The sequence below is a fragment of the Pezoporus occidentalis genome, unplaced genomic scaffold, assembly GCF_034315485.1.
Source record: "Pezoporus occidentalis ecotype Australia unplaced genomic scaffold, CSIRO_AGI_Poc_V1 ctg234, whole genome shotgun sequence".
NCBI lineage: Eukaryota > Metazoa > Chordata > Aves > Psittaciformes > Psittacidae > Pezoporus > Pezoporus occidentalis.
Window position 1 is genome coordinate 766412 of NW_026914222.1, and position 23128 is coordinate 789539.

Genomic DNA, 23128 nt, shown 5'->3' on the forward strand with positions numbered 1-23128 from the left:
CAAAATGAAAACTATGATGATTGTTACAAGAGTTGAAGTTAAGTCTAATGGGAACATTTGTCGTTGAGCTAAACAAAAACCTTATATTGATGTTAAACTGTGTTTTCATTAATAACAGAAGGTGCTAATCAGTTCTATTAGTTACAGTTTTGCTGCTTGTTTTTTCTACCTGTTTTATTCATAGACCTTGTGTTTTTCCTAGAACAGGAATGATAAACAACTGCAGAGAGCCCTGGGTCACAGCCTGAAATGTCCTCTTTCAAGGCATGTGAAGCTAATAAAACTGCAGAAGCAAGTCTAAATCAAAATCCAATGCTAGCAGGCTAAGCCTGATATATACTTATTTGCTCATTTTTCACCTAATTACATTTGATTACAACAGATGAGAATGACTTGATTCTTACTGATAGCAGTGGAGTAGATGCACTGAATGTCTTAGTCCTTTCTCCTACTATAATAACCTGGATCATCTTCATGTTGCTCAAAGAGAAGAGGGTCAATTTGCCTCTCAGTAAGGATGATCACTTCTCCTCTGTATTTCCTAGACTCTTTGCAGCATTCAGACTTGCATCACTCATCCTTTATCCTATCGGTGTTGTATCATTACACTCTGAAGTACAAATTTGGTGTGATCATTATCTTTCTTCTCATTCTTAATATTCAGGCCTCATTTATCTTCTATAGAGGAGGTTTTTGTTCCTTTTGCCTCTGAGTGATGACAGCTCAGTTCATAGTTACTACCTCTTCTCCTCTTTCCCAAAATACTTAGGTATCTTCACATATAATGGAAGTCCTTCTGGACACTAGACTTAGAAGTTTCCTTTGCTATACTGATGTATCTAAATTTGCTTTTCAACTCCATTTCAAAGTGTTTCCATTTTATTCTTTTACCCATATCAAAATTGCCTCTTTTATTTTCTTATAATTAAAAAAGTATAGAGTCCTCCAAGTTCCCATAATCTAGCGTAACAACATATTTTTTAATGTTTTAGGCTATTAAGAGAAATGTTTCCCTTATTCCTGCATGCTAGCTATTTATTTAGCAGTGGCCTGGTCATCTGTAGGCAGCTGAGAGTGCAGAATATGTGAGCTCCATCTACTAATGTACAGTTTTCATTACCTTTTTTTAAACCAAACCTTGATCCTTGAGAAGGATGAGGCTGCCTTCTTTAAAGGTACAATCCAAGAAACTTGTATTGAATGTGAAATGCAGCTTGGAAGAACAGAAATTAAGTGCTGCTGTACTATCACAGTACATGTAACTATCATTCTTTTCCTTACTCTGTTTCATAAGCATCAAAAATTGGACCTGCAGCTATGTCTCAAGGAAATCAGGGGCTCAGAATGGTTAAACAAGGTGTTTAGAGCAGTTATGTACCTGTAAGTGTAGGAGGCAGCAACTTGCTGTGGTTATGTCATGAACTGATAAATCCTGCCTGCAGGGAAAAACAGAACATTGATCCTGTGTTTACTTTTCATAGAATCTTAGAATCATAGGACAGTTAGGGTTGGAAAGGACCTTAAGATCATCTAGTTCCAAACCCGCTGCCATGGGCAGGGACACCTCACACTAAACCATGTCACCCAAAGCTCTGTCCAACCTGGCCTTGAACACCGCCAGGGATGGAGCATTCACAGCTTCCCTGGGCAACCCATTCCAGTACTTCACCACCCTTACAGTAAAAAACTTCCTCCTTATATCCAGTCTAAACTTACCCTGTTTAAGTTTTAACCCGTTACCCCTTGTCCTGTCACTACAGTCCCTAACGAATAGTCCCTCCCCAGCATCCTTATAGACCCCCTTTCAGATACTGGAAGGCTGCTATGAGGTCTCCACACAGCCTTCTCTTCTCCAGGCTCAACAGCCCCGACTTTCTCAGCCTGTCTTCATACAGGAGGTGCTCCAGTCCCCTGATCATCCTCGTGGCCCTCCTCTGGACTTGTTCCCACAGCTCCATGTCCTTTTTATGCTGAAGACACCAGAACTGTACACAATACTGCAAGTGGGGTCTCACAAGAGCAGAGGGGTACTTTTCTGATAATCTGTACTATTCCATAACATTCTGCTTATTTCCCAATAAGCTAATGAGCCTCATATGTTGCAGCTTCACCTTAGAGCTACTTAATTTTTTGGGCTGGCAAGTGTACTATTTGCTAGTGTGATGAATACCAGCAGAGCTCCCAGGTCAGCAGGTTTGTGGCATGACCTCTGATTATGTTCTGGGCAGAGACTGAGAGTAACATGAATGCATCTTTGCCAGACTTTGCCGTGTGACTGACAACCTCAAGGTCATTTAAACGAGGAGCCTCATCCCTCCAACTGTCCAGTTGTTCATTATCTCCCTATTTTTCCGTACTAGAAGCTACTCCACACAGTGGTCCTTCGGCATCTCTGTCAGTTACTGTGGGGGAATGGTGAATACAGTAATTTCCCCTGGCAAAGCAGAAGGCCTCAGAAACGTGGGAGCTGTTTAATAGACATCATGTTTGGATTTGACTCAATCAGCTTGGGTAATCCAGTTCACCTTTCCTCCTTTCCCAGGGGTTAGGTAACCTGGGAGGTGTGTTCTATAACTCTCATGCCCCAAGTTGCCACTGACAGCATTTCACCCTGATGGGTGATACTTCATCAACATCTGAGCTCTAGAAGTATGTAATTTCACTACTGTAGGATGTTGCTGGTCCGAGCATTCCTCTGTGGTGAGGAGAAGTCCTGGATCAAGGTTCAGAATGGGCAATGGAAATGAATACAAGGGTCCATAACACATATCCTATTCTCAGCTTGAAGAAAAACAAACACAAAACCCCATCCACACCACACCAAAAAAATCCTATGAAATAGAAGTGAGGCATAAATGACTTTCTTATGGTAGTTTTGGTATAAAATCAGTCATCACTAACAAAATTATGGAAAAAAGCCTTCCTTTCTGTGTCCGGAGAGGAGAAATACTGTAAGGTACAAAGCTGTTGGAATATGAAGGAGGTGTTAATGGACGACTTGCTTTGATTAAGTCAGCCTGTGAACTCTGAGTACTTATCTCTTAAGCAATCTTCAAAGATTACATTCCCACCAAATTCATCTGAGATTCAGGACATTACACTGGGATGCACTTGTCTTTGTAGTGAAGAGTTGTTTTTTGCTCTACAATAGTGCTTTCTACTCAGCTTACTTATTGCTGTAAACCCTCATTAGTGCCTATGATCAGTTGGCGCAACCATTCATTTTCCGTTTAAGTGTTCTGCTTGAATTCATTTCCCTTTCAGAGTTCAGCTCAGCTCTGAGCAAAAAAACGCGCTCTCAGTTCTTCTCTATTTGAAGGAAATAATTACTGTCCTCACAGCCTCTGTATCTTCAGTCATCACAAAAGCCTAAGGAAATTTCAGAAGCACAGACCAAGCCAAACTCCATTTTCTATTACACAGTTACCCTGACACAGTAAGTTTTCTGACCATTCTTATTGCGAAGCAATGTGGTCTGTCTCCAGCACTGACACAGCTGTAGTGTCAAAGTGCAAATGCCTTACATTCTTCAGTGCATTTATCCTCAGAATATGTTTCTGATGCAAAAAACTGTTTTATCCCTGCTTGTAAATTGGAATTGAGGCTTCCAGAGAGTGAGTCTTGAAAAGTTTCACCCTCTGGACATGTTTATCTATCCCCACTGCCTGTAGAGAAACCCTTGAGAACTGCAGAAACTAGAATATGTAAACATGAGTTAGATCCTCTCCTGAATTTCTTTCTCACTGAAAACAGCAGAGGAAGTAGTTAGTGATTCAGTGAATTGGGCAGGCAGGGACACTGACATCATGCTGCCACACTACTGTTGAAAACTATCACTGTAGTAATTTCCAAGGTAGCAATAGTGTCAGTCTCATGATTGAACCTTAATGATCTTCCCAGACTAAAAAAAAAAAGATAGAAGAACTGGTCTATTTCCGATCATAAGATCAAATTGGGGCAAACTATTCTTTTGGGCAGCCGTCAGAGATTCTAGGCATTTCCTATTGCAAATACCATCAATCAAAAATCCAGCAGTACAGTAACACTTTTTTTACAGGTACCCATGCTGAATACTGCTGCTCAAATGAAAAGTAGAGTTCAGAGCACAAAATAAAACTACCTTTAATTCAATAAATTCAGTAAGTAAACCTTTAAGTTGCCAGCTGGAAGAGACAGAACGTTGTATGCAAGAGGAAGCACTTGACTGACTCTTGCAATGTTTGACATTTGGACTTTTTATTTGATGGCACATATATGGTCTTTAAAATCAGTTAAAAACATTACAGAGGTTGTTTATCTTACTGTAAAACATTGATCTCAGGGCCTTTGACAGAAAAAAAAACCAACCCCAAACAAAAAAAACCAAAACCAACAACCAAACCAAACCAACCCTAAAACCCAAACCACACTTTGGAGAAGTTAAAAGTTCATCCAAGTCAGACTCAGCTGTTATGTATGTTGAAAATGCCGGGAAAAAAGACTGATGCTGTGATTTGAAGCTTCTATAGCTCTGAATGCCTAGTCTTGCAAGTCAGCAAAATTCATTTTCAGAAATCAGCTACTGGATTAATATGGCAATGATCTCATAACTTTCTGATAAATAACCTTCAAATGGTGGGGAAAAGTAGCCTGTTAAGCAGTCTGCTTGCAATGAGTTGCTAGTGAGAATCTACTTGAATATAATTCCGTGAATACAGATTTCAAGGGGTCCAGGTTTTTTAGCGAAGGGCAGTGGGCACATCAGCCTGGCTATCTTGCTAATGAGAGGAAAATAAAGAATTCTCGTGTTAATACTCATTGACAGTACAAGTTGTGGTAAGAGAAAACCCTAATTTCTGTGCCATTGTTTTATCATTTTATCCTAGCCTTAATCTATGCACCCTTCCACTGTTTCTTCTTCAAAATGCATATGCTTTAGCTAGCCTACAACTTATTTTACCAGTTGGCACTATTCGTTCCTTGTCTTGGTGTTCTTATCTATCCATGTGTCTTCTCATTTGAACACCGTAACTTCTTGACTTTCCATTTTCCCTTGGTTTGATTCCCCCTCCCTCCAATGAGATAGCAAGCCTCATCATTCCCTAAAATCCCTACATCTACAGCTCCTATCATCTTCTGAGGATCTGGGTTCCTGGTGCTTCTAGGGTCAGATTTAGAATACATCTGCCCCAAAGGAAAAACACAGCGTTGCAAGAACAGAAACTTCTGCTTTAGAGACAACAGGCAGTAAGCCTTTTTCTCAATTTCACTTACAAATCTAGACGTACCAGCTTCTTAATCTAAAAAAGCATGCAAAAAACGTAATGAGAAAGCACACGGGATTCAAAGGGCAATTACAGATGCACGTTCCAATGACTTACCTCCCCTTATGCCAATGCTTCCAAGGACAGTCAGAAGGTACAAGAGCATGTACAGACAAACCTACTCATTACCACCAGATTAGTATGATGTAAGTAAAATACTGCCTTGCACGATCTTGAGTTAAAGCAGATTTTATCTTGAGCAAAAGGAGAATTTCCACAGCCTCTGTCAACACTGCTGGGGGGAGAGGGATAAGCTACACCTTGTAGCAAGGGTGTTATTAGCAAGGATTTAATCACAAATGAAGAGGTGAACAGTAATTCCTGATGCTGTCTTTTGGTATCTTTGCACACACTCTCCCAAAAGTCTTCACTAAATATGCTGTTCATTTTAATCACTTTCAATCTTGACCGGCATTATTACTGCTCATTATTACTGTTTCTTTGCTTTATTTCAGAATTTCATTTCCCCCATATGTTACCGTAGCTGTCTGGTTGGATATACAAGCATGGCCCATTTGCTGTTAAGGACATCCATAGTACTCTGCCTCAAGGATCAATTTATGTAAATAATGATTAGGTGAGCCTGGAAAACTTGTGTAGGGGTGATACAAAACATCCCCATAAAAAGCCATGAAGGAGTATTGCAATGGGATTAATTAACCTTTTCATCAGAAAGAGATTTTCCTCCCTCTCAGATTAATTCAGCTTAATTTAGTAGGCATTATGTAGTTACTTCAGAACACCATTGTTTTTTTCATGTATTTTGACTAACTGGTTTCAAGGCTGCAAGACAAGATCAAACTGCCACCAGTTGTAAAACCCACATGCTGATTTCAGTGGGGTTGGATCCAGCCACCAAACCGTACAGCCAGGAAAGCAGTTACAAATGCAGGGGAAAGTACTACAATGTCAAAATACAGCTCAGACTAATACTACATGCTGCAACTGCACAGATCTTCTCTGAAAGAAGAAAGTCAAAGAGAGGAACCTTCTGTACAAGTGCTATTCAATAAGAGTTTCTGAAAACACAAAGAAATAATTCAGCACAGAAGATGTTGAACTCAACTCTGAATCTTGTTATAGAAGGTAAAGATGAGTTGGAAGTTTATGGCTGCCTAGGTAGTAGCAATCATAAACTGGCTGTATTCATTAACACTCAGAGGAAGCCAGTACAAGCTCTACCAGTGCCTTCTGAAAACTTAGGAAACTGTGCTGTAAGAGTCTCGATAACATGGGAAATAAGGCACAAACCTCATCAGTGATGAGTCCACTGATCAAAGTGGTTTGAACAAACATAACTTTAACAAGAGGATAAAGAAGCATGGTAAAACAATAAACCAGTAAGACAAAAAAAAAAAATAATAAAAATTTACATAGTAAAAAGCAGCAGGCAAGATTACTAACCTTCTCACAGGTCCAGGGCAGAAGTCTGAAGAAGGCTAACCTTATCCCATCTAAGAAGTATCTGAAATAATCAGTATCTGAAGTATGTGGCACTGTGGAGAATGTTTTGCTGTGTAAAAGGCAGGTTTTTTTATTTATACTGCTGCTTTTCAGCTATACCATGGATCTTGTTGGCTCACAACAGGCATCTGTCATCATTACTACAGCACTTCCCAACTGCTGTTGACCTTCAATATGTGAGCTCTTCTAGGCCCTCAAGGAGACTCCTTCAGTGCTTCACTCTTATAGAGAATACAAACTTACTCTTTACTTCAAAAACGGCCAGTATTGACCATGATTTTCTTCTCTCAAGCTCTTTCACCCGAACATTACTGGCTGCAGCTGCAATGAGGGTAATTCCCTGTGGGAATATTTGTCAAAGATTTAGTTTCTGTAAGTTTCCAGACATGAGTTGCAGTCCTACAATTACTTCAACTTCATAATTTACTTTTTCTCTAATAAAAGTATCCTAAGTTATTGCACATCTGGCACGTAACTGATGTTTGGTGCAGCTGTTTACTTCCTCTTTTTGTTAACAGATACTGAGAGAAGACTTCTCTCAGACAGCTGCCTGCCCACATTGAGTACTTTTGTAGCTATAAAGTATTTCTACTTCTGTTTACTTTGAACTGAAGAACAGCTCTACCAGGGAGAACAGTAGGCTGAAATTTTTTTTCTACATTAATTTTTTTTCTAACAATAACTTTCAGGTAATTATTTCTGAAGTAATTTTTCTGGGTAATAGAATACAAGGGCCCAGTATGATTTGAACCCCATTCTGCTAGACGCATATACTATCTACTTTCACCTACTTTCAACTACCTTGTCTGCTTGGAGTGCAATAGCTACATCCAAAAGCCTAAATTCTCTGCAACAGCCTGCAGAGGAATGTAGACATCATTGGATGGTGATTCTTAACACCTAAATTATTCGCCAAAATTCAGAATATGTGGCTACGTCTTCTATATAGGAATCTACAGATCAAATTAAAAGCAGGAGTAACCTGCCTGAAAGACATACAGCTACTAAGACAGAATGTAGTGCAAAGCATCCCCAGGGCCTCCATCAGGAAACAAATAGGCTTTTTTAGCTCTGGTTTAAAAACAGTTCGCCTTGACCTCATCTGTCTTGCACAGAGCAAGTACAATGCACTTCTCTATTATCCCTGGTGCTCTGGGTCGGCTTGTTGCCTCTGGCATAGCACAGCACATTGCAAATGCAAAACCTAGTGTGGGCCCAGGTGCTGCATTCTGTGTGTGGTGAAAATCAAAAGAGAAGCATACCGGAGATGGAAAAATGAATGAATAACCATTGAGAACTACAAGACGTTGCCAGGTTGTGCAGAGATGCAGTTAGAAAAACAAATCAACTCAAATTGAAATTGGCCAGAGATGTCAAAATATACAAGAAAGAGTTCCATAGCAGAAACGGAAGGGAAATGTTTGCCCTCTTTTAAGCAAGAGAGTTGAATTAGTCACCAACAGCACTGAAAATGCAGAGGTTCTCAACACTTTCTTCACCTCTGCCTTTACCAGCACTGTTGGGCCCCAGGACTTTGGAACAAAAATCCAGGTTTATGCAGACACAGACCCACTGTTACTGAAAAAAGAGCTGGTGTATGAACTATTACAGGAACCTGACCCCTTATACGTCAACGGGCCCTGACAGTATCCAGGCTGAGGGAGCATGTTCAGGATTGAGATAAAAAGGCTCAGGAGAGACCTTATCACCATGTTCCAGTATTTTAAGGGTGGCTACAAAGAAGATAGAGACTTCCTGTTTACAAGGAGTCACCTGGAAAACACGAGGAGCAATGGGCCCAATTTACTTCTGGGGAAATTCTGACTGGACACGAGAGGAAAATTTTTCGCAGTGATAACAATCAGTCATTTGAATAATCTCCCCAGGGAAGGAGTGGATTCCCCAGTGTTGGACAGTATTAAGGTACAGCTGGACAGGGTGCTGAGACATCTAGTGTGGATCATATTTTGCCAAGGATGATGATGATCCATGAGGTCCCTTCCAACCTGGTATTCAATTATTCTGTCCTTCAGTGATTCATACCATACCTTAACAGTCTTTCTTATGCCATCCAGAGGGACCTTGACACACTTGAGAAGTGGGCCAATGCCAACCTCATGAAGGAAATTGCAAGGTCCTGCACCTAAATCAAGGCAATCCCAGGCACAGCTACAGGTTGGGCAGAAAAGAGATACAGAGCAGCCCTGCCGAGAAGGGCTTGAGGGTATTGATGAGAAACTGAACATGAGCCGGCTTCAGTGTGTGCTCGCAGCCCAGAAAGCCAACTGTATCCTGGGCTGCATCAAAAGGAGCGTGACCAGCAGGTCGAAGGAGGTGATCCTGCCCCTCTACTCTGCTCTCGTGAGACCTCACCTGGAGTATTGTGTGCAGTTCTGGTGTCCTCAACATAAAAAGGACATGGAACTGTTGGAACAAGTCCGGAGGAGGGCCACAAGGCTGAATCACCTCCCCAGGTCAAGACAGGCTGAGAAAGTTGGGGCTGTTGAGCCTGGAGAAGAGAAGGCTGCGTAGAGACCTCATAGCAGCCTTCCAGTATCTGAAAGGGCCCTATAAAGATGCTGGGGAGGGACTCTTCATAACGGCCTGTAGTGGTAGGACAAGTGGTAACGGGTTCAAACTCGAACTATGGAAATTCAGGTTAGATATAAGGAATAAATTTTTTACCGTAAGGGTGATGAGGCACTGGAATGGGTTGCGCAAGGAAGTTGTGAATGCTCCATCCCTGGTGGTGTTCAAGGCTGGGCTGGACACAGCCTTGCATGACATGGTTTAGTGTCCCTACCCATGGCAGGGGGTTGGAACTGGGTGATCTTAAGGTCCTTTCCAACCTAAGCCATTCTGTGATTCTATGATTCTATGTCTACACGTAACGTAAAACTGGTAGTTGGCTTGTCAGAAACACAGATTCTAGGAGTTTTCAGGTTAATAAAAAAACAACTTTATGAGGGTAGACAGAGTATTAAGAAAAATACCCACCTCAAGTAAAACCAAAAATGAACACCAGGAGAAAATCCTAAAATGACTAAAGTGCCATCATTATCAAAGATAAAAGATCAAAAGGATCACTTAATTTATCTTAAAAAGAAAAATGGTGTGAAACAAAGTTCCTTACCTGTCAGTCCTGTCCCATGAGAAAACTTTAATTTATAATCAAGCATTTATAATCTTTTATAATCAAGTGCATTTTCATCTACCACAGCCTAGATGCAATTAAATGATTCCTCTAACAGAAAATGCAAATGTTCTGACTCGTCACATTTTTTTAGTGCAGGAAAAATCTTTATTGAAATTTCTTTCTTGATTTCTTTTCATGTAATAAATAAATCTATGTTAATCATAGCATCTCTCTGGAATTTTCTGGGAGTTTGTTAATATGTGAAAAGGCTGACATACTGACATTTACTGGGACACATATGTAAAAGAATTCAACTTGATCAGCACACCCTGTCCCTTGGAAGGGATGGCACTACTATTTTCACTGTGATGCTCATGTATATAAAAGAAAGAACCGTGTGCATTATTTCAAAAGATGAGGTTAACGATAAGAGTTTCAACAGATAGCTATAAAGTTAGTAAAGTGAGGATTAGTGCAGACTGTGATGCAAGTTGAGTCCCGTCTGCAGCTTTGTGGATTTTCATTTCATACTAAGAAAACAACCACACTGGACCACTAATGACATATTCCCTGTTTTTTAGGTCCCCAGACTGAGACAGTCAGAGTCTGATTTTGTAGATGCTGACAAGTCAGTACAGCTGAAACCAGCAGATGCCGTACTGGTAGCTAGCTATAGGACAACATCTCCAGTGAAGTACACAAGTAATGAAGCACTCAGTTTAGAGGCTGCTTCTGTAAATACTGACATAAATATTTATGAAATTTACAAAATACCATATCAGGAAACTGAGACAGCCAGCTCCTCAGTGTTTGTAGGCTACTCTGATCCTATGGTAACAAACTTCAGACTGAAACCTAAGATAAAAGAACTTCATTGTGGATACGAGGTTCAGATTGCGTGCAATAAGCAAGACAAAATCCCATGATTAATGAGGGGAATAAAAATAAATATTCTAACATTATCTCATCTACTCTATATTTTCCATCAAGTTTGGGGTACTAAGGAGAAGGTTCAAGTGGCTTCACCTGAGCAGTTAAATGACTTGTTCAGCTCAACAATGGTGCTTGTGCTCTGCCGCAAAGCATTCTGTATCTCTATATTACAAAAACTGTGCAACATGAAGGTTGAAGAGGCAGGTTTAATTTTGTCATTTTTACTCTCTTGACTTTTACCATTCAGAGTAAAAAATGCAGAGAAAATAATCAGTATTATAAAGAAATAAGAGAGACAAACCCTTACGTACAATGTCTTGTCAAAAATGCTGCGCATATAACACTGCCTAACCTAATACTGTTAACTAATACAGCCATTTCAATTGACTGCTAATTATGTTGCTATGTAATTTAATACAACATGTAATATATATAATATGCACTATTCATACATTAAACTTTAACTGTAATTTTATTTTTTATTGAAAGGCAATAATATTATTTAGAGTTATGAATGAAAGTAAAATATTAATTTTATGTTGTCTTTCCTTAATAAGGTTTACCTCCTGGAATACACACTTTACAGCACTGAATTGAACAATTATGTTCAGTTCACACTACTGTTCTGTTTGGAGCAATGATTATTTGAGAGCATTAAAAGGAACTTCATTTAAAGACAGAAAAAATATCCATACAGTTATTAGTGATAAAGGAATTGTGACAAAACTAAAAACTCATCCTGTGGGATCCGAAAGATGGACAGATTAAATGCAGCTAGCAAGAGAAAACTAGCAGTGCTAGAGAGACCAAAGAGTACATAGACCAAGTCTATCAGACTATTTCTAGGCCATTTAGACATAAAAAGTTGAAATACTAAAATCAGTTCAGCTTGTCTACATGACTCTCCTGCTTCAGTAAGAGTGCATTTTACTGGGGTGGGGGAAAAAAGAAGGTTTTACTCTACATACAACTAGATGAAAATGTAAAGAAGGAAGTCAATTTACCAGTGATGGTTCTTTGGAAAACATTGCCTATACACATATTCACAGTGTGGGCATGCCTACTGGCAGCTATTTGATCTAGAATTGTTCGAGCACTGTCAGACTGAGAGGCTGCTCGCCCAGGACCTTTCTTGCTCTCTAACTTTCTCTTTGAACTTTATCTGCATAATTCTCTACTATTCTCATACAGAATTTATGTGACAAGGCCTTCAAAAAGAAATCTATTCAAATGAATAGTTCTTATATATGTGTGTGTGCGGCAGTGTGTGCTCGCAGCCCAGAAAGCCAAACATATCCTGGGCTGCATCAAAAGGAGCGTGACCAGCAGGTCAAAGGAGGTGATCCTGCCCCTCTCCTCTGCTCTCATGAGACCTCACTTGGAGTATTGTGTGCAGTTCTGGTGTCCTCAACATAAAAAGGACATGGAACTGCTGGAACAAGTCAAGAGGAGGGCCACGAGGATGATCAGGGAACTGGAGCATCTCCTGTATGAAGACAGGCTGAGAAAGTTGGGGCTGTTCAGCCTGGAGAAGAGAAGGCTGCGTGGAAACCTCATAGCAGCCTTCCAGTATCTGAAGGGGGCCTATAGGGATGCTGGAGAGGGACTCTTCATAACGGCCTGTAGTGATAGGACAAGCGGTAAAGGGGATATAAGGAGGAAGTTTTTTACTGTAAGGGTGGTGAGGCACTGGAATGGGGTGCCCAAGGAAGTTGTGAATGCTCCATCCTTGGCGGCGTTCAAGGCCAGGTTGGACAAAGCCTTGGGTGACATGGTTTAGTGTGAGGTGTCCCAGCCCATGTCAGGGGGCATGGAACTAGATGATCTCAAGGTCCTTTCCAACCCTAACTATTCTGTGATTCTATGATTCTATATCTATAATGTAATAGTAATTCTGTTTATCTGAACAATTATTTCCCATTTACACCTAAAGCACAAATCTTGTCCAAACTTTGCAATCTTTAGAATTAAAGTGAATTCTGGCCTTGAAATATTGCATTGAGTTCATATCTGAATATGCAGTAACTACATGGCTGTTACCATGCAAAACATTAACACCTGGCAAAACAAGAAGAGGGAACTTCAAGATATAGCTAAATAAACAATAATAATAAAACAAGTACTTGAGCTTCAAATGCTGAATTTAAAACTTTTTACCAATTATCCAAGGTTTAGAAGAAATGTCAGCCTATGTATGCCAATTATACTACTGACATTTATCAAAGCAATATTACTGACTATGAAGTGTGATAAATAATTGTCATTGGTCCCTTTTTTTTTCCTTTTTCTGCTGGCATGCATAACAGAAAGGACATGCATTTTTTGCTAAAAAGCATTCCGAGACAACTTCAGATACGACATGCTGGCGGATCGGTGGCACAAAAGTGCATCCTTCAGAGGACTGGGATTTTTGACGTATGAGCATATTTTCCTCTTAAGAGTTTGAAAATGCTTGAGTGGTACTTATTATCATGTAATAGAAGTAGTGCAAGACCAGCTGTGGCATGTGTGTGTTTCTCCACTACAAATGCTTTCTACTCAATTACAGCCACAAATATTGCCGTAACAATCCTCAAGGCAGTGAAACAACTGCAGTGTTAATTAAAAGAGGGATCTTGAAGGGTTCTTGCAATCAACAGAATTGATTGCCATGGTCTGCTGTTCAAGCTCACACTTGTTGATCATTTGACTTTATTCCTGCTACATGAAAAAATATTTGAATTCTGACAAGTATTTTTTACATGTTATTGGAAGAAAGAAATTTTCAAGCTGATAGCAGGGCAAAAGGTTTGGTGTATTGCTAAGCAATGGCATCACTAGGATCTTATGAACATATTACAATGCACGCTTGGCATCTCTCCTTTCTATCATCTTGATAAAAACAATGTTGCAGAACAATATTTTTTCTAGCAGCTTGAACGACCACAAACAGTAAAATAAGCCCTGGAGAAAAGGATGATAGCTGCTATCAGTATCTTCTTTGCATAACCTACACTGTGCGTAGCATAGCTTTGTGCAGTGAACAGCTGATGTGTTTCAAACATAAGAAATATTACAAAGATCAGAAAAGTTTGTGTTTGCTTTTTAATTTATTTTTGCACACAAAAGATTTTGTGGACGCATAGAATATAATATTGAAAGTCACAATTTGTTGGGATGTGTGGTGTGGCCACTCTTGCAGATATATACGTGTGTTTCACTCACTGCCATATGTGGTCACTGCTGTGCAATGCATGTAAGTGTCTGACTCATGGCAGGATCAACCAGAGAGCTGCCCCGTAGGACAGTTATGACTGTGAGTGAGATTAAGCACAAGATCTTATTTTTGTTCTGGCTGGAAATTTTATGTTCTCTAAAATCTCAGCAGAGAAAATTTGAAAGTCAAGCTGTTGTTAGCAGTGCAATAGTATTCGGTAGAAATAGATACAAGAAGTAACACAGAAGAAAACCTAGGGCTTAACCTTGCATATCAATTTCAGCTGCAGGTAAAAGAGTACAAATCCCCAGGGAGGCAGAAGCTTCATAAAGAGTTTATCAGAACAGTCCATCACTATCGTGAAACACTTACGTAGCTAATGGACTGATGAAAAACATTTGTGCTCCTTTGTTAGCTGCCCTTTGCTATGGCATATGGACCTCTCTTTTGAAGGCAGAGTGGCTGTGCTTGTGGCCATGTACGTAGAATGGGGCTGATTTAATTTCTTAGCTAAGGGGATCATAAAGCCTTTCAAAGACTCCAAACGAAGTGCGTTATCAGTCATGTAGTAAGCGCTGTTAGATAAGCACTAACGTATTTTCTTAACATTTTTTAGGAACAATAATTGACTATGAAACTGCAGAATGAAATGTAATTCTCTATTTTTGTGCTATTTTAAAAATTAATCTTAAGATCCTTCACAGATGCTAAAAGTCCACACTGCACATCAGAAAAAGATGTTTTTAAAAGTACTTAATGTATTGCCTGGACACGTTTTGAAGCTATCTTGAGCTCTCCCAAAGCATAAAGAGCTTCAGATTGCATACTTTATCTTACAAACAGTTTGAAACGTTAATATTTGTTTGTGTTTCTGTATAGATGATTGCATCTGTATATATTAGGAATAAAGTTTAAAGAAATTTTCAAAGTTATTTCAAGGGGTGCAATTTTCTTTTGCTGTGGATACTGCTCGAATTATTCCTGTTATTTTATGATACGGTTTACATAAAGAGAAGAGGCAGGCTGGATTCTCTTATCTTTTTTTTTTCTTGTATATCCCTTCTCAAGTACACAGCCACACTGGAGCCAATTACTGCAATTATCTGAGATAACACGGTTAAGTTTTCTGTATTCATAGTCTTTGGAAGAAGGGAAGGTCAGGAGGATCTTGCCTATTATGAGAACAGGTAACAATTAAACTGAAGTCAAAATTGTGCACAGATACAAATGTATTAACCTACTGTTCAGAGTGAAAGCTTTAATTGCAGCTGGAGAGACTTTTGCATTACAAAAAATAGACACAACAACATTAATTCATGTTGCTGATAAATTATATTGCAGACATCTATTTAATGTGTAAAATTGAGGTATGTACATTTATTTCATTTTACAAGCATGTAGAAAGTCTGGAAATATGGGATAGACCCTCCTCTGTGTTTTTTTTTTTTTTATTTACATTTAAATAATTGTCATAAAAATATCACATTTTATTTATAAAATCCAAAAGAGTATTTGTCCCAGAGCACGTGATACTGCTATGCGACCATGGGAGAAAGCCAGCAACTACCCTTGTGAACCATAGTGTTAGTCTGGATTTCCTTGTCTGAACGCTGACATAATCCTAAAACTTTCTCAGCACAATAATTCATGTTATGGCTTCATCTAATTCTGACTTTGCTCAATCACATCCCTAAACAAGCTGAAGCCCCCAGATAGCAAACACCTTAACCCATTTGTGACTGGAGAATGGTTTTCAAAGGTAGTGAGTTTACCTAGCAAAATGGACGTGAAACACTGCAGCTCCTACAGTTGATCCTGCATGATTGTGTAAGCTTTAGAAAGCACCACAGGGAAAACTCAAGCATCTTACTGCGTCTCCCTATGGGATCAGAGGAAAGCTGAAGCAAGCCCCAAGGGTGGTCAAAACCATGACCAAACAGCACCCTAAATTCATTGATCATACAGATTCCTTCTGAACAGGAGTAAGAGAGGAGCCAGGCGAGGGAGGCATAACTGAAGAAAATGCCTCCAGGTGTGTTTTATAGACACTTGTCTCCAAGCAACAGAGAGTGCCATAAAAACCGTAATCAATATATTACTGTAAAAGCTCAAAATGAGAAAGTGCCTGGCTTGAGGAATAATAGAATAGTAGAAAAATACCTTAGGACAATAAAAAATACTAGGCTAGTAATTAAATTAATTGGTAGAGCCCAGGACCTTGGATGTGCTTGCCTTGTAACTCATACAGGTCAATGAAAAATGGAAATGCGATTGCTCCTGATGGGATGCACACAGAAGGATACCAGAGAATCAGTTATTTCAGTTTTGCATGTCCGTTACACTGGACAAAGTTGCTTGGTGGTAGTAATGCAGTGATTTTTAAATGTATACTTCCTGTAGCCTATCAACTACATTTAAATGTAATGAGGAACATTATATAGATAATCATAAGCAAAGGACAATTACTCAGAAAAAAATATGACTGCAAGGTTCAAGTCATATCTAAGCCACATCTAGTGAGCTTTTTGACCCCTAAAAATGCATCTCACACTGTGGTTTTGTAAATAACAGTGGCAAGGTCCTCAGTTGTTGGTTGCCATTTCCAGGCAGGCTTATGAGGAGGAGCCATTATGCTTGGCTTATATGCACATAAGACACCAGAACTTAGATAGGGTAGATAAAGAGGCCCTCATTTTGGCCTAACATGGCTGTTCTGCTGTTTTTCCTGGAAGATGTAGGAAGGCTTCAGTGAAGAAACTCTGTGAAGCCTATAAGCTGCCAGGTTCCTTGAAATTTTGAACCTGAACTGGTGTTACTGCATAGGAACAGGCCAAGTCCAGAGGTGGAGCGCAGGATACAGGGACTGCTCCCTTTCCAGCCATGGTTTATTTCATCAGCCTTATGGGCCAGGGACAGCGAGTTTGCACTATTCTGTCCCATAGCTTGGAAACCTGCTGAGAACTAGTGCTGAAAAGGAGCTGCCCCAGGTGACACTTGCCTCAGCTATAGCATGAACAGCGCCATGCAAGGCCTGTTTTGGAGGATGTGCTGAGAAGGACCATGTTCCCAGGCTGGTCCCTATGTGTCCGGATGGCTCAGCTGTCACCCTGGGGGTTGCAGAGTCGTCGCATACCTCCTTCTGAACTGTGGCACCTTTGGGAAACAAGTTTTGGGAGATACTTGGCATTATGCACTCTGCAGTTCTGGCTGGAGCAGTTTGTTAGTAAACCATTGGCCATGAATGCATGCTAAATTTGAATAAAAAATGTAAAATTTCAGGGTAAAAAACCCCAAACAAACAAATAAAAGACCAACACATATCCATGCAGATTTCTGCAAAAAAGAATAAATATTCTCAAGCATTTCAAAGTGATAGTTTTCACTACTCTGAGACCAGATGAAAAAATTAAGCAAAGTTTCAGGTCTTACTAGAATTGCTTCATTAATATTAATGAAGAGGACAAATTTTAGCACTTGTGAATACTATCTTTCTTTCTTTTTACACTTTTTACACTAAACTATGTTTTCTTAAGGAATGAAATCAGAGCCTGTCCCTCAGAAGACTTAAATACCTGCAAACTCAGGGGCATCATCAAATTTATATACACTTTTATTTGAATAAATCACATAGGAAAATGTCATCAAGATTCTGTTCACTATGTCCCTGAATCCCTTCATTAATAGGTGGTTAAAAATGTGTCTTCAGGTCACAGTTGCTGATTTGCTGGCGTAGCATACATGCTGCTAAACAGCAGTATAAACACTGAAAATCAATTAAGTACATAGATAAATAAATATACTCCTACCAATTCTGTTATTTCAAAGATTAGGCACAGGCTGCTATAACACTGTTTTCTGAATATTCAGACAAATTTAGAAGATTATAAATTCCTCTAAAATTAGGAAATCATAATATATTAAAACCACGTTGACTGATGCATTATTTCTATGAAAAGGTAACCAATAATACTGCAGCTGCCCTTGTCTGATGCTCATCAATTGCAGATTGATGAAGCCATGAAACTTGTGATAAAAACCTTTCCTTTATACATGAGTAGTACTAAATCTTCAAAATATCCTGCTGCAGTTACAGTATTTTCTTGAATACTGCAAGCAGTCAGAAATGTTTTTTGTCCATAAATGACATGAACATCTATTTATCTCTTCAGTCTATTCCACTCTTTTCTCTAATTCTCCCTTTATATTGCTCCTGGATTATTTCTTACCTCTTAATTCCTTACAATTAGAGTCATAGCCTTACAGATCCTTGGGGTCCACCTCATCAGTCCTTTTTCTCAATTCTTTGTTCTTAGCAATGCACTGAAAGGCTACTTAATGTTAGCAGAAGAGATTAACTGCACAGACACTAACAGTTATATAGTGCAGAAACAGTTGAGAGCATGTTTTTGTTCTGGCATTGCACATGTAGACAGAGAGATGTGAATGGCATCAGATGATTCTGAAATATCATAGCCCAGATTTTAGAATGAGAATGACCTAGTAATCAGTAACATGAAAACACCATTTCTTCCCCACTGAAAGGTGATATATCACATCTCTATGCTGTCTTCCCACTCTGAAATGGAAGAAAATGTTCTGTTTTAATCTAGAATCAAGAGTTCATACATTGATAAATTTGCTGATAACTCTCCTGTCTGTCTGCATTCCACTGCATATATTCATTCTTTATTTCTCAATTTTAATACTAAGCATGTCAAATATGGTTGAAGAGCTGCACAAAGCACTTAAGAGAAGGCTAAACACTATGACCTTTCCACTTGTCTGATACTTCTCTTTCAGAATAATGATTATAAATAGCAATAATAACAAAGATTATTCAGTTAAAAATAATAAAATAGTTAATACGGCAAATGGGAAACTCCTGACTTTTCCAGTAGTTGCTTACATGACTTTAGATAAATCACAGACTTGCTGTGTTTCTCTTCCTCTGCTTACACCACAGGAGTTTTAGGGAAGGGACTGCCTTCTACTCTGGGTTCTTATAATCACAATGCTTCTCCATCATGTTGGATGCCAGTGGACGCTAAGGATGGGCCTTACTGTTTGGCATGTCTGAGCTTTCTGAAACCAAGTGCTATAGAGCAGTCAGAACTGTTGATTTGCTGGAGACCGGTTCTCCTAACTTTCTAACAGCAACTGAAGAAGCACAAACAAGGGCATCTGATGTTTTAGCAATTCTAATTAGAAATACAATAATGTCACCACTTAGTGACAAATGTCGTATCATCTTGTTGAAAACCAGCATTATTTACACTTGTAGTTTAGCTAAATTGGGTATTATAATGTAAAGAATTTTGTTCTGAAAAAATTAACCTACTTACTACTTCCGTTTTATGAGGCGATAAGCACATCAATCATAGATGTCTGAGCTCTTGTTCTAGACACTCAATAATCTGATTACTGTTCCTTAAAATAACCTGAATATCATAATCTGATATAACCACCTTGTTGTTCAAGTAGTTAGTAAGATCTGGGCAAATTCCCAAAATCGTTTCCAAACATCAGCTAGAGAAAACTATGTGGTAACGTGAGGGTTCATAGCTCATAGACACACATCTGAGCATCTCTCAGATTCTGCCATACTGAAAGCATATTCCAATTGCTAAGGTTTGTGACAAAATTTTAAGGCCAGGTTCCTAAAGCCTAATAAAATGCAGTCTAAAGGTTTTCAGGAACTTTGTACAAACTGCAGTGTTGGGATTACACAATCTATACAAGTTTGTTTTCACCAGTTTAGCCTCATTGTAGACAAGAGTATGCATAAGTAAAATATCACTGAAGTCAGAATTAATTGGTTTAGAGTTTATAAAGTTTTCATAGGATTTGATAATTATAAAAGGCTGACAATGATCCTGCATTGTTTTTAGTATACTTACGTAATGTGTAAAAAGCTCATGAAAAGTTCACTTTTGGGCTTATGATGTTTGGTTTTATCACCAGAGAAACAACAAATACAGCTAAAATTAGGAGCTCAGACAGAATGTAAGTCTTTAGAAATGAGTAATCTCAAGCATTTCAGACTTTTCAATTTTTCTAAAACTTAGGAAGCTCTGAGGTAAATGTGACTTAAGTGACATTCCACCAAAACGACTTCAAATTCCTACAGAAAGTGGCAGTTGTTTAAAATTATAGATAAACCATTTAAATGACTAACAGTGATTTAAAAAAAAATTATTAATAAAAATAAGATTAATTCAATAAAAAAATTTTATTAGAAAAAGAAAAACAGGAAATTTTGAAATTGATGCAAATGAAATTATCTGATTTCAACATTGCTAAAGTAGCCTTTTCAATTTTTTATATTTGAAATGACATTATACATTAACAAACTGATCCACAGTTATTTATTAAAAAGGAAAAAAAACCCCACAGAATGTTTTATTAAAAGGGCAAAATAGTCAGGAGAGTAAATAAATAATGAAGTTTGTGAATACAGATTTTGACTAATTTGATATTGGTAAAAAATAAGATTTTTTTGTTTCTTGTATAAGAAAACAGAAAATCCTCTTTTTCAGTTTCATCCAAATAAATCCTTCTTTCTTTTCTACCTCTCCAAATTTTCTTTCTGACATGGAAAGATACCCCAATAGATAAAATAAGTCAGATTTAAAATGTCAAATATACCAGCCATTGAAATGGGATATTTAGGTCTAAAAAGACTTAAAAAATACACTTGAAACAATAGACTGAACAGACACACTGCAAGACCATCATGAAACTCTTATTTTTGCTGTGTAGAGACACTACAGTCTCTGTATACTTAAGATGAACTGTAAATACTCTATCAGTGTTTAGAAATGTCTGGATATACTGTAGTGCAGCCAGGGTTTTCGCACGGAGCAGTAAGTTTAACTGAGCCAAGAAATTCATAGCATTCCCGGACACACCTCCTGTTTCAACACTGATCATTCCTCGAAGATTTGGGTTTACCCTATGTCAAGCATGTCACACCTGTAGAGCCCCACCATGGACCTTTGCACAGGCAGCAAGATTCCTAGTGTGTTACTGATATAGTTCAAGGTTGGTTAAGTCTTGGAACAAATACTGACGGGATCTCCAGGAACTGATTTAGAGCAAATGATTTTAACATGATACAATAAGCAGGTAAAATGTTAATTTTATACCCTCAAATGCAACATCATCACTCCATCTATTTAACCACCATTGCCTCTATGTGAAGTGGAATGCAGCTATGAGATAGTTAAGAGGTTGCCTGTGCTGTTTACCTAGCAGGCTAATGCTATTTTAAGTGGTATACATTTCATTTAGTTTTCTTTTCAAAGTAATACCACACATACCACATCATATTTATATTTACATATTTTGCTGATGATCCTAGGGTAAGCTGTTATGCACAAACATAAATCTAAAATTAATTTCCCAAAAGGAAACCTCCAGTGAAGGAAAAAAAAAAAATCTAAAAATTAAATATCAGATTTCTAGGCATCACAGAATTATAATAATAATAATAAAAAAAGAGTGAAGTTCTGCTTTTTTCAGCTTCCTATCTTCCCTCTTGTTTTGAAAACAGAAAGCATATTTTGATTAGTGTCTATAAATATATAAAGGGGGAGTGTCACGAGGATGGAGCCAGGCTCTACTCAGTGGCAAACAATGATAGGACAAGGGGTAATGGGTACAAACTGGAACACAAGAGGTTCCACTTAAACTTGAGAAGAAACTTCTTCTCAGTGAGGGTGACGGAACACTGGAACAGGCTGCCCAGGGAGGTTGTGGAGTCTCCTTCCCTGGAGACATTCAAAACCCGCCTGGACACATTCCTGTGTAACCTTATCTAGGTGTTCCTGCTCCGGCAGGGGGATTGGACTAGATGATCTTTCGAGGTCCCTTCCAATCTCTAGCATACTGTGATACTGTGATACTGTGATTTGTGGAGATACTTTGTGGTTTGTAGATTTGTTAAAAATTTCCCCCTCTGACCTCTTTCTCCTCTCACCATCTGCAGTGCAGAAAAGAAAGAAAAAGAGCATGTGGGAACTGGAGAAGGGAGAGACAAATACAGTCCTCTCATGTGTGTCAGCCTCAGCCCAAACAGCGCGCCGGATTGAATGCAGTGGTTTAGTTGGCTGAACCGCATAGAACGCACTTCTGGTAGGTCCACTGATTTAGAAATGCCAATTTCAGATTTCTCTGCAGCCTCCAGTGCTGACAACCATTAGGTTCAGGTTTTATAGCCTGAGCCTCTATAGAAATCTCCATTCTCCTATGTTAACTATGCAGTACTGAGCAAATTGGATGGCATATCCCCAGCAGCAGCTGCAGCTGTGTGTGTCTGTCCTGTGCCTGCTTGAGGCCTGGCAGATGGAAGCTGGCTGTCATTCAGAAGCTGTACAGCAATGCTAGAGTGCTGGTGGACCTACAGTAAAAGTCTTGAAAGGTATAAAGTATATCACCTTGGCCTCAGTGGCATGTTTATAGGAGTTCAAGGGTTCCTGTCCAGAGCCGGTCTGTGTCTGTCTGACTGGAGTGAGGATGAGGGAGATACGCACTATCAGCATTCACTTATGTCAACAACATGCCTTTCCTCACGGCCTTGGAGTGGGGATTGACTGCATGGTGTGATACAAGGCAATTTTGTTTTGAGAAGTTGGAAAAATAAGTAATTTCTCTCCCAGGGTTTATGAATCCTGTCAGCTTTGCAATCGGTGTTTGAATGTTCTCTGGATGACATCAGAGCTTTATCTCTTGTGAGTGGAACTGTCAATGCAAAGAGACTGGCCCAGAGGCCCAGTCCAAAAATATGTTATTTGGGAAGGGCTCTCATTAGAGAAAAACTGTTTGTTTTGGTTATTTTTCCACTCCAGATAAAGCCTTCAGTGGTCTGTTGAGATAGAAATGTTGCCCTGCCAAGTTTAACATTTCCACACCCTTGTGAAACCCTAGATGCTGAGAGTCAGGTAGTGAATGACTTGTTTGGACCAAAATGGACACAGATCTGCACTTCCAGGGATATCTACTGGCTTCATACAAGTTACCTGAGTGGGTTTAAACCACTACACTAATGTATGTCAGTTGCCCACTACTCTTATTTTCAGCTGTCATCTGTTTTTTCTC